This window comes from Lactuca serriola, chromosome 8 (assembly GCF_051521515.1).
Source record: "Lactuca serriola cultivar US96UC23 chromosome 8, Lser_US96UC23_V15, whole genome shotgun sequence".
NCBI classification, from domain to species: Eukaryota; Viridiplantae; Streptophyta; class Magnoliopsida; order Asterales; family Asteraceae; genus Lactuca; species Lactuca serriola.
In genome coordinates, this window is record NC_136415.1 from 25,638,854 (window position 1) to 25,652,977 (window position 14,124).

Here is a 14,124-nt window from a genome sequence, read left to right on the forward strand (position 1 = left end):
ACGAAGGGACTGAGTAGGGTTAAGCATTTACAGCATGCTAGGAGTATTGGGCTGAGAGATGATATTAGATTAGATTAGATGCATTTTAGAAACTTGTAATAGATAAATGTAATTTAACATTTGATGAATAAATAAATGAGTATTATTTATAAGTAAAGTTACTGTCTCATGTTAAATGTATAACTATTGTTTCACTTTGCATGTTTTGACTTCCAAAATAATTGAGTTTATTTAGAATAATCAAATTATTCAAACAATCCACAATCGTTCATATGTTGGAAGTAGATATGAATGAAGATTGTCATGAATTGGTATGTAGATTGTCTATATGGTATTAGACATAGCAAAAGTTTGCTGCAACGTTCATGAGTGCTTATGAACTAGTTTTGAGCATTGGAACAAACCTGCGCTTGCTGGAATCACCTTATGGAATTTGATGAAAGGTTGATCGCAAGACAATAATATCATATGGTCTTAAAACCTAGATATATGGTTTGTTATTTTTTAATTGGTTGTACATTGATAATGCGAAACCGCATCAGTAAATTGATGTTATAAAACGCATTGTTGTGTATGATTGATTAATGAATAAGTAAATGCATATAAGTCGAAGTTTATCTGTTACTTTTGATTTGACTTATGTGTCGGGCCCGGTCAGAACTAAATTGATGTGTTAGATTAAGTTATATGTCGAATAAATCTGAGATCGAGAAACCAAATGCTAGACAATTGGTTCCATATAAATGTCTGCATGATATCTAAACAGAGGACTGTACCATCCCTTATCTAAAGGACAAGATTGATAAGATCAGAGTTTGACAGCGTCTTTGAGACCTACGATTGCAAATCGGATTATACTTGTATATATAGTTACTAGACTTATCCAAGTGGGAGACTGTTGGAATAGTGTCTAAGGCTGCAACTATATTTGGCAAGTATTTGACCCGGTTGTGCATGGTCCTTTTGGGTTGCCTTCACCATAGCAACTTGACAGGATGATTTATAATGAGAGAAGAAATATTATTAATATATTATGAGAATAATATAGGGAATAATTATATTGTTATTTGATTAATATAAGTCATAAATTAATTAGGAATTAATTTGGTGACTTAAAGAGATTAATTGAATAAAGGGGCATAAACTGTCAATTGTATAATAGTTGTACTTTAGGCTATTATCCTTAATAGATAAGGGGTGTACGATTTTAAGGTTAGGATAGACCTAGAAATCGTCCAAGGCTTATCATAAGGAGATTGGATTGCTTAGGGCCTAAGTTATCCAATTAGGGTTTAAGGGTGAAACACTAGGAGCCTCACTAGTATAAATAGACCCTTGGGGTCAAGGAAATCGGCACTCTTGCCTTTGAAGAAACCTTGGACGATTTCTTGCCCTCCTCCCTCTCTCTCTAATAATCCTCTTGCTAAGTTGGTGTTTGTAAGCCATTAGAGGAGTGACACTTGTGACTCTAAAGCTCCAAGGACAAGAAGATTCAAGCAAGTGATTCAAGGTAATCTTCCAAATTTGATTTCTTATGTTATTATACTAGAATTATCATTAGAAGTCTTGGATGCAATGCATGTTCAATTAGAGAAACCTAGATCCAAGCATTAGGGTTTGTATGTGCACATATGAATGTTCTTATGGCTCAAACCCATCAATTTTCCTATAAGAGAATTCGTTATTCGTTTATTCTACAATTTCGTTAGGAACAATTCGTTATCCCAGGAAAAACTCTTATTTTCCTAAAGTCATGGTTAGTTCTTGGTTCAGAATGCTATGCCCTAGTATCTATCATACTTGTTATATTAATTAGGTATTCTGTTATCCTAGTTATCCTACACTCGAATGTCGAATATCTACTTTAATTAGCAGTATTTTCGAAACTCTGTCGATATCCAAAGGCGTACTTTCGTATTCCTTTTATTCGTATTCGTATTATTCGTATTCGTTTTATTCCTAGTTGTACTTTCATCATTCTATTACTATCCGAGGGCGTATCTTATTAGTAATAATCCTAATTAATGATTAGTATGAATTCTTCGTAGATTATGAGATATAACATAGATTATAACACTTTATCAAGAAATCTATGATTAATCTGAACGCTAACTCTGCAATTCGAATTATTGGTTAATACGGTTTTCGATATTAAAAACATACAGAATATAAACATTTGAACTGAAATAATAAGTTTGAGTACAAGATTTCCTTGTAATTTTGCTTGTATTCCCCTTGAAAACATTTGAAAAACACGGAAAAAGAGTAGGGGTATGAACTCACCAGTCGAGGAACGTGTCGGTTCGGATGCTAAACGTCAGTTCGGGGCTTGCAAACGCACAAGATTTCTATGTAATATGAAGAGATACATAAAATGTATCTAATTATACCTTGATCTACTATTTAAAATGAATAAACAATCTGAGGCGCGAAAACATTTCAAATCAAGTGTTCGGAGTGACCCGGGTGGCATCTAAGGGTGTGTAGGGCCTAATTATGGAGTTTACTCTTCAAGAATAAGCCCTTAGGGGATTTTATGGTCCAATGATCATATCCCCATGAGTTTACGGCCGTAAACTCATGGGTGGTGTGTTCTTGGATGCCAAATGGTCTTAGAATGCACACGGGAAGGTTCTAGGGTTGATTCCATGGCTTAGGAAGTGATCGGGACTTGAAATGACCTTGGATAAGGAGTTTATGGTTTATGAAGATGTTATTGGGGAGTTTACTACCTTAAACACATGAGTTTACAACCGTAAACTCATGTTTTCCATGATTCATGGGTTTTAGTGGTTGTAGGTTAAGCATACAAAGTTCTAGGCCCAATTCCAAGCCATATAAGGTGTTAAAGGCACTTTAACACCCTTTGGGGGTGTTTATGGTCTAAGGAGGGGTGTTTACGGTCCAATAGTGTTCTTGGGCCATTAACTCAAGTTTGATTCATTTGTGTATGTTTTGGTGCATCTCATGAAGGAATATAAGGTTCTATGCACTCATGGAAGCTCATGGAAGCCTTTGGAGGTGTTTAAGGGCAATTTAACACCTTAAAAAGGTGTTTATGGTCCATGAATGAGGGTTTAAGGTCCAAGAATGTTCTTGGGCCGTAAACTCATGTCCATACCTCAATTGGTGAGATTTTGGGGTCCTAAGCTCATGCATGCAAGTTTCTAAGCCATATCTAAGCACTAGGAGTGATTTGGAAGGGTTTTGGGGCTTCAAAACCCTCTTTAGGGGTGTTCATGGTTTTGGAAGGGTTCTTAAACCATAAACACATGTTCTTGAGTGTTTTGGGTGATTCAAACATAGATTTCCATGATAAGAAAGCTTAACAACAAGCTAGGATAGATTACTTACCAAATTGAAGCTTGAAATGGGGTTTTTGGATCAAACTCGAGTTTTTAGAGAGAGAGTAGTGAGAGAAAGTGTTTTAAGAGAGAGAAAAAGCTTCAAAATGATGTCACTCAATCCCTTATATAGGGGTTGAGTTTATGGCCCGGATAAATTCTACCCGATACCGACGTTAAACGGAGCTTTTGGTCGTACCCGATTAATTTGCCGTAACTCAACGTTGTCGTAACTAATAATTTTCTAAATAATAATTTGGGATGTTTTCATGAGTTTCTAACGTGTTTGGATACCAATTAATTCATAATAGAAGCCTCAAAAATAATGACTTAATTTAAAAGCTTAAACGGAAACAATTCGAAAAATATTAATTTTATGGACGGAAACGGGTTACGGCGATGGAGCAAACTTCGGGTTGTCACATTATCAAAAAAAATGATACTAATTTTTATTTTATTTTATTTTTATAAAAATAAAGTCTCTATCAGTTTTCTTATTAAACGAATGAATGAAGGTTAAATCCTCATACATAATATATCAACGACATAAACATAAACGTAATAATAATGAGAATTTCATTTTACCTTTTTGCAATCCTATTCAACTCCCCGCTAAATAGTTAATTTATTTATTTTAATTAAATCAGTTTTAGCATTATTGCCCACAAGACAACATAGGATAAAATTCCTGAAATATTAAGAAAAAATCTAAAATTCCAATATTTATTGATTGCATAAATACTTTGTTGATGGATAGCATCAGGAACTTTAGTTTTAACATGTCATTAGGTTGTGAGTTGTGTTGATCTATGTATGAACCTCAACAAATTGATCTCTCAAACATCCCATAAAAAGTTTCTTTAAAAACAAAATCACAAAACCATTACAGATTTTACACATTGAGATCCAGTTTGTTGAAAATCATATAACGTTACAATCAAATAAAACAAACCTCTAAAAACAACTAGTCATTAACATCTTACAAGATACCAAAAACCAGATATTCATTTTCTTCTCAACATAACAATACATGTAAAGCATCTAACGTTTCTTTCGGCGCTTGCTGCTCTTATGATTAGTCTCACTCTCACTCTCCGACTCAGACCCCGAACTAGAATCGGAACCGGAATCAGAATCAGAACTAAAATCGGAACCAGAACCGGAACCGGATCCGATTCCGACGCAGGCTTTTGTTGCATAATAAGACGAGGCATGTTCTTGAGATACTCCCTCAAATTCTCAGTAATCCCACCAAGCCCAATGGAAGTAAAAAAAATTGATTGAAAACAACGTGTTCTTGGGATTATCTCTCGGGAAAATCGACTCAAAATCCTCTTGCATCACCGACTCACTCAACCGCTCGTTCAACAGCCGAATCCCAAGATGCCCAGACAGCTCCTGTCGTACAATAAAAGAAAAGGGGTAAAAAGGTATTTTTAATAATTATTATAATAATAATTAAAAAGTAAAAATAAAGTTACCTGGAAGAGGAAGTGGTGTCTTCTTCAGTGAGACGAATGTAAGCCAGGACATGCCAAGGCAAGGCATCCGTCCCGAGGAGATGCGCAAAGAATTTCGCAACATTCTGAGTTTGTTGGTCTCGAGGCAGTGGATCATGGAGTATTGTTGAACAAAACATTTTTCAATATTTTCTTGATAGACTTTGTTGATCATGCAAAACCTTTGACCTAAAAGACCATAGTATCGAAGATATGTTCTCTCTTGACTACAACATTCCAGTAGCATTATGCATAGCTCCATCTGTACAACCAAAACCAAACTTTTACTTCTGTCAAATTTGGAATGGAATGGAATCAACGATTCCATTCCATCGTACCAACAAAATATTTTTTTCTTACCTCGTGTCCGGGTTCGAGTTTGATTTTGAGGAGTTTATGACCGGCTTCTTCAAAGTCAACACTTGACATGATTGTTAAGTAGATTGTTCCTCGAAGATTGACAGGATTTGTTTCTGTTTCATCTCTGATTCTCATTTGCTCTTCATCTTCTTCTTCTTCTGAAGATTCATCTTCATCATCATCATCATCATCTGAATCCTCCCTAGCACCTTCTTTTTCTGAAGATTCGTCGCCAAGAATTTTTTTCTTCAGGTCTTCAAACTTCTTTTAATTCTCAATGAAGTCAAGATCCATCTTGAAAATATCTATGCACAACAAATATTGTTTATACCCAAACATTCATAATAGAAAATTCATTTTTAAATAAAATAAAAAAATTATGTACCTAGGGCAATTCCGGATCGATTTTATCTAGAAGGGATACTTCATGTGTCAACTGATCTTCCAGCTTAACAAGATCCAACTCTGGACTAACAGCTGGATGCCCCTGTGTAGTAAAGCAAACATAACATGGGTGGAGATTAAAAATATATTTTAGTTGTAAATAGTAATAAAGATATGACAAGATTTTAAGATTTTAGATTTTAAACCTGAAACTTGGCTTTTCTTAATGCAAAAAGACCTTTAATCAAGAACTGCACCCTTTTGTCTATTTCTCCCTCATGAAGAATCCTACGAAATCGCTCAAAGATTCCTGAATAATTTAGTACACAGAGTGTTGAATATGTTAAATGATTGAAAGACCCTAACTTTCGTATTTGGCAATATAGTTACTCCAAAACATGCTACTTGCATATTCATAAAAACAATATTTTGCATTGATAAAGAGGTTACAAACTACTGGATAGAAAGGGATTATTACAAAGTGTTATATATTACATAACTACCCAGGATATTTTAATTTATACAAACCTAAACTGAAGTACACAAGTACAATTACAAACTATTCTAAATCTTCGAACAATATATGATCATACTGATTACTTATCTCCTGTAATTGTTAAACATTAATAGGGTAAGCGGTGACGCTTAGTGAGTTCAATAATAGATACAATATAACGTTATGCCATATATATACTTCAATATGGCAGAAGCAAAGAGAAATTAGGAACAACAAAGGCATATGTGAATCATGTGACAAACTTTTCATATCAATCAACGACTTGATTCAAAGATATACAATCAATGAGACATATCAATTTCCATACTTGATATACATCAATAAAGCTTCGACCCAAATGGCATAGAAGACATACAACTTCGGATTAACATTTTGGTAGATTTCAGGCTTATAGCCCTGTCTAACCATTTGCCAATGCCATAGAATAGAAGTCATTCTCTTACGGAGACATGCTCTACATGGTCAGAGGCTACGTACCAGTACCAATGTGAATCTAAGTCCTTTCACTGATCACATGGTCAAAGGTATTACTTTTTCTATAAAAATAGCGAATAAAATAATACGGGAAAATAACCTGGAATAATAATACTGAAAAGCACATAACAAATATAACACATAACATACAATTGTTCCTATATATTGAACTCACCTTGAATTAAACGGGGGTCAAAATAGTAATTTGGACAGCACTTCGGCTTTAAATATGACTTTCTATGTTGAAAACCGGGAGCTTTATTGAAAACCAGGCTCTGCGAAGGTAGAGCTTCAAAACCAAAAAGATAAATTTTCCGGGCTTCACGGGCACTTCGGGGCGTGTTTCGGGTGTTAGAAATGTTATCGGGGCTTCGGGGGAAGTCAAAATACTAAAAATATTGAGAAAGGGTGAAAATTTGGCAATTTATCCATTTTACTCGGCAAGGCTCGCATGCCTTGTATTTATAGGGCGAGGATGCGAGGCCGGATCATAAGGGCGCGTCAGCAGCAGCTAGGTGGCAGCGAGGGAGAAAGACACGCTGCTCAAGCGAAGCTCGGACACTGGCGCAACACGCGTCGGCTTCGGATTAGTCCAGCGCCTCGGATGCGAGGAGTCATCGCGACACGCGTCGGATGCGAGGAACCGGTGACACGGGGCGAGCAGGGAGGATCCAATGACGTGGCCGAACCTGAGCCTTGCGAATTTTCTCGGATTTTGCATTTATTTCGATTTTTGTGCTCCGAACTTCTAAAATCTATAACTTTCACATACAGGCTCCGTTTTTGATGTTCTTTATACGCACGCGTAGGTAAAATTATGCTCTACAACTTTCATTTAGACTTCATCAGCTAATTTTGAATTTATTTTAATATTATTATTTTTAACAGACCGGGACTGGAAAATCCGTTAAAAATTCATAACTTCTTCATCCGACATCCGTTTTCGTAAGACTTTTTACCGTTGTACTACAAATGACGAGACCTTCAATTCTCGTTTAGGTTATGTTGGCTAAATATCACTCGATCTAAAATTCGAGTTTTTAGTTGTCTACTGCTATTCTGAAACTTAGAAAAATCATAACTTCTTCATACGAAGTCAGATTTTGACGTTATTTTTATCGAACTTCTTGGTTTAACGAATACTACGACTTTAATTTAGATCACTAAGGCTAAAAAATAGTTTATCAAAAACTCACTTTTTACGTCATTCGGCGCAGTGCCGGTTTTGTCGCGGATCTTCGATTGGTCATAACTTCTTCGTTATAACTCGGATTTCGACGAGGTTTTCGCCTACAAGTTTCTAACGAGATTATCTAAAATTTTCAATAATAAAATTTTACTTATTCCAAAATTTATATTTTCGTTAAATTTTACCATTTGACGTTTGATTGGAATCTCATAAGACTTCCAATACTTTCTGAATGATTCTAAGCATAGTTTTACTTCATTTATAGTAAGAACCATCAGTTAGAACTTAAAATAGTATTTCACAATATTATTCATTATAAAACACAATTTCAAAACGTGTATGTTACAATAATGTCAACAATGACAAATGAAAAGAACAATATGCTTATACTTTTAAAAGACAAATAAGATTAAAAAAATACTCACCATGCAAGCCTCGGGGAGATAGATCCTGAAGTATTGATCCACATTCTGTAACAAAACCAACAACAACATCTACACTGTCATCAGTGGTATTCTCCAGTAGAGTTGTGAGTAGTTCAAGAGCAATAAGCTCATGAACTACATGTTGGTTGACCAAATGAGCTATAAACTTAACAACAACAAGTAATTGAGGCTGTGAAAACACTTGGTGTCAGTATAAATATAAAATACACTGATTCTCATAAAAGATGTCAGATAGATGAAACAATTCACACCTTGTCATTTCTCTTATATGCCCTTGTCATCTACACTGTTTACAACAGCAACCAGAGCTAAAAAAACGTCTGTAAAACGAGGAGATGCCATTTGAGACTTCATGCATGATCGACAAAACAATCCTCTTCCTCTTATCAGATTTTCAGCAAACAACTCTGGGATGATGTTTTTGATGTTTGTGTCGTTGACCTTGTTGACCAAACCATTTATACTCTTCCTTAATGCATCCCATGTCATTCTTTGATATTCCATACTGCTTTTATCTTGAAATTCACTCATCATACGGGCCAACTTGAATGGTGGAATATACACCCCTCCACTCTTTCCTAAATTAGTCATGCTTTCTTGCAAATCAGCAAGCTTTTTGAATCTTGCACCTTCATCAGGTTTTTCTTTATCCCCATTTTGATCAACTTTATGCTTTAACACATCATTATCAGTTCTTCTTCTATCTTTATGATCACCATTCCTCTTTCTGTCCCTTTTATAATCTTGTCTCCTGTCATCTTCATCATCATTCTTTTCATCTTTGTTCTTATTCCTTCTCCTTTTATATTTATCATCATCATTGTCACTTCTGTCATTCTTTCTTTCCCTTCTTCTGTCTTTACGATCATCTTCATCATCACTCCTTCTATCCTTACCTTTTCTCCCTCTCTTCCGAATTTCACCACCTTCCTTATCACTCGTATCATCATACTTCCCATTTCTACCACTTTTCCTGATCTCACCATATTCTTCATCACTTCTGTCCTCATTCTTTTTTCTGATTTCACCAACTTCTTCATCACTTTGATCATGTTCATCACTTCTTTTCTTGTCTACATTCTTGTTTCTGTTGTTCTTATTATTTCCATCTTCATCATCACTCCTTATGTCCTTGCTCCTACCTCTTTTCCTCATGTCTTCATTCTTTTCCTTGTTCCTCCTATTATTACCATCTTCATCATCATCCCTCCTTCCTCTTCTCCTGTCATTATCATCTTCCTCATCCCTACCTTTATCTTTCTTTTTGTCTCTCCTTTTATCACTTTTATATTCATTGTCACTCCATCCATCTCTTCTCCTCCTCCTCCTGTCATTAGCATAATCATCACCACGCCTCCTATCTCTTCTCCTCATATCATTTGCATCTTCATCATCACTCCTATTCATGTTCCTGTCATTTACAATTTCCTTGTTCCTATCTCGTCCCCTCCTACCATCTGCATCTTCTTCATCACTCTTATTGTTGAGCCTCCTATCTTGAATGTCTCTTTCACTCCTGTATCTATCATCATCTCTTCTTCTCTTATATTTATCATCTTCATCTCTGTCCCTTTGTCGCTCCATCATTCAATCAACTTAACTGTTATTTAAACAATTGCAGAAAGTCATTCAGTGCACATTAAGGACTGCAATGTATAAGAATTTATTGTTACCACTTTAATTATTTTTAATATTATTAAGTGATTAGTAATTTAGCATTAAGATACATGTATGATGAATACTAAACCAAAAGAACTCACTCAAATAATATGTAGCTAATAACATATAAATCTTTATATGACTGAGGATCTGAATTTTTAAAATCTGAATTTTTAAGAGATCTGAATTTCTAAGAGGGTCTGAAATTTTAAGAGCTGAATTTTTAACATGCTGTTTGGTTGGGACATCTAAATTGTTGTGCCGAATTATTAAAATGACCATTTTGCCCTTATGTTTTATTTTTTATTGAATTCAACTGTTTATTTAGAAAATAACTTTATAAATTTCTTAAATATGTATTAAAAAAATATAAACACCATATAAAATCCAAATTTAGCATAAATCAAAATTAAACACAAATCCAAATCAAACATAAATATTTTTCATCAAGATCTTCATCTTCTGTCCACATTTCACCATGAATGACATATGCTTCATCATTTTCTACATCAATGTCAAATACTCCTAATTCTTGCAATGAATGAGAGGCTTCTTTTGTGTTTACTGCTTCATCCAAATCAAACACAAATATGATTTCTGCAACTACATTTCAGCCTAATAAGCACACACAACAACATTGAACACAAATATGATTTTCTACATCAATGTCATCATATCCCTTTAACACTTTCAAATTCGATCGTATACCATCAAAATCAAGCATAAAACATCAAAATCAAAGCATAACATCAAATATAGATTATGATTGAACAAATCTGATTAACATAACATAATCACTTATTTCGATTTTTTGATTTTCGACTTTGGGGGGAAAGAAGGAAGAAACAACGAACAACAATCGATGTTCAGAAGGAGCAACAAACCTGTCGATTTGCAGCAGCGAGAAGGTGCAGCAACGTCGTCCTTCTTCGGTTGCAGCGTCGTCGGCGTTGCTTGGTTGGGCGGTGTCGTTCAGCGGCATCGTCGGAGTATGTAGCTGGGAAGGGAAGCAGACGCGAAAGGGGGAGAAGCCACAGCACAGGAAGACGACGCAGGAGTAGGCGGGTGTGCGATTATGAGTTAGGGCAAAAAAAAGAAACGCGTGTTTTTTCTTAATTCAGACTTTGTTCCATCTCTGAAAAATTAAGAGGTATTTTTAATTTTAAGAGGTAAAAAATAAGACGTAAACAAACGATCTGAATCTGAATTTTTAAGACATTGCCTCTTAATTTTACAATTAAGAGGTAAACAAACAACTCCTAAAACGGACAACAATTTTAAGTGCAGTGTTTTGACATACAACAATGAAGGATAAGTACATCAGCTAACATACTAATTGCTACATCAAAACCTTTTACAGTCTTACTTAAAACCCTTTGAAAAAACCCTCATATGAACTTACCCACCATTCAGATTTTAAACAGAAGTAGATAATATGCACGATGCTAATATTACTTCTATTAAAGTCACTTATCAGGATTATAGAGATCCAGGCAGATCGAATAATACTATTTAATCACCTCGACCGACAATAGGGCACTGATAGTCACCAGCGCCCTTACAATTTAGAAACCCCACACTAATTAGTCAATTACCCTGTAAATTGAACCCTAAACCAAATTGTAATATGCACAAGAACCTAATTGTTTATAAGCAAAACAAGCGAAAACTCAAAATGAAACAAAAACCAATGAATTTCCCTCGTTTTGTGATAGATTTAACTTTTATACGGAATATATACAAACCTTGTGTATAATTTCTAAGTGTGTCTGCTCTGCTTCAATGTTCGCTTGTAAAATAGAGAAAACGTTTTTGATAGATTTCAAATTGGGATTTAACGATTTGGGGGCTAGGATTGGGGACGTGGGATGAACCTACGTTGGATCTTTTATATTTCGACAATTTGGGGGCTAGGGTGAACCTAGCTTTTGTGTTGATATATGATTTAACTTCTATACAAATTTTGCTAATACGATGCGAATGCCCGTTCGTTGTGCATAAGTATCTATATTGTTGAAATTTTTACAAATATATGTTTATTTAAATATAACAATAATGTTGTTATTAAATTTAATATAATAATTCGTATACTAAATTTATATAATATATTGATTATTTTGAATTATATGATAATATATACATCTATTAAAACTGCATAATTTCAATCTTTGGAATGACCTCTACTCACGGGTTACTCATAAATAAAATTAAGACAAAACTTCAAAAATGGTCCCTGTGGTTTCCGAAAATATCAAGTTTAGTCCCTAAGTTCAAAAAACCTCACAGATGGTCCCTGTGGTTTCAAAACTTTTAACATTTGGTCCTTCCGGCTAACTCCGTTACTATTTAGCCGTTAAGTCAGGGGCATTTTTGTCATTTCACTACAGAGGGACCATTTATGAGGTTTTTAATTACTTTTTTTAAAATAAATAAATAAATAATATTTAAAAGGGTCCCACTCCTCTCTCTCTCTCTCTCTCTCTCAACACATTGACTTTCTAACAATCAACACCAAAAAAAACATTTACAGCAAAAATATTTCGAGTTCTTCCATAACACACTAATTTGATTTTTACACAGATTGGAACCTAGCCATTGATTCTAACCCTACCTTTCTGATTTGGAGATCGTTGGAACCTAGCTGGAGAAACAAAAGCCTAGTTGAAGTGCTTCAATAGTGGCAGATATCTCAAAAGTTCAAGTAAGTTCTGATGGTTGCAGAAAGCTCATCGGGGCAATTGATCATGATTTCCCCACCGATTGTAAAGCTTGGAAACAATACAGAAGATGAAGTGGTTGAGCTACCTTTAAAGAACAATTTACACATTTTTTTGACCCATTTCTCCGACAAAATGAGATACATGATAAGGAAAGTAACGAATTTGCAGTCGGCGTGATTGACGCCAAGACATGGTCAAAGATGATCGAAGAAAAAATCCCCAAAATCATCCCCAAAACACCCATTAGAACGCCTCCCAGCGAGCCGGAAACGATCAATGCGTGGGAATTGATGGAAGGTTTGGATGATACAAGCCTACTCCGACCAAAATCCGCCGCGAATCACATCCGCAGCTTCTCATTTCATGTCAATCCCAATTCCTTTACATCCTTCGGTGAATCTGCAACAGAATTCCCAGAACAAGATCGACAAACTGAAATCTCCGGCAAACCACTATGTCTAGCAATACTAGAGAACCACTCCTCAGATTCGAATTCCCTTTTCGATTCAAACGACACATCGGTGGCATCGGATTTTGATACTGAGGTAATTTATTCATTCCTAAAATCACTAGAGTTGCTACCTCCAGCGAACCCATTTCACATAAAGCCATTAAAGAAGGTGTAATCTTGTTATAGGTAATCTCGTTCCATTTTTTTTCTTCTTCAAATTCTTTTTCTGTAGATCTTAAATCCACCGATTGGGGAGGGGGGAAAGGGGTATGGTTTAATAATCTGTGAAAGGGTGAAGGAATTTGAGCACTTGTGGAGGATGATATTGCTAGTGACTATCAGAGAGAGAAAGATGATATGGGAGAGCCATGAAGACGATGAAGAAGAGAGAAGAGAGAAGAGAGAATGAGGCTGAGGCTGAGGAGGATCGGTGCACAACGCATATGAAGAGAGAGAGAGAGAGAGGAGTGGGACCCTTTTAAATATTATTTATTTATTTATTTTAAAAAAAGTAATTAAAAACCTCATAAATGGTCCCTCTGTAGTGAAATGACAAAAATGCCCCTGACTTAACGGCTAAATAGTAACGGAGTTAGCCGGAAGGACCAAATGTTAAAAGTTTTGAAACCACAGGGACCATCTGTGAGGTTTTTTGAACTTAGGGACTAAACTTGATATTTTCGGAAACCACAGGGACCATTTTTGAAGTTTTGTCTAAAATTAAATATAATATATGGTTTAATGTTATTTATAGTTGTTATTGTTGATTATTTTATTAAAATTTATTTTCTTAACGTTTTAACGTCTATCATTGTAATTATTTAAAACATTAAACAATTTTTTTTTTTATTTTAAAGGTAACAATATAATCACTTATATAGACTTATTTTTAACTATTGTTATAGTAAGTTATTCTAAGCTATTTATTTGAAATCTTTTAACGATTATAAAAATATCTGTAGTAAATATTTTAGTTAAATTGATATTACAATTTAGTTGACCATGTAATGTTATATTTAAATTAACAATTTAAGTATTTTGTCCAAACTGTTCAAAAGTTGTATCTTTAAACTGATAATGG

General features: G+C 34.8%; 1 pseudogene; it reads right to left on the reverse strand.

Moving 5' to 3' along the window:
- Positions 1-4,385: 4,385 nt before the first annotated feature.
- Positions 4,386-9,797, reverse strand: LOC145066735 (uncharacterized; annotated as a pseudogene).
- Between the last annotated feature and the right edge of the window lie 4,327 nt (positions 9,798-14,124).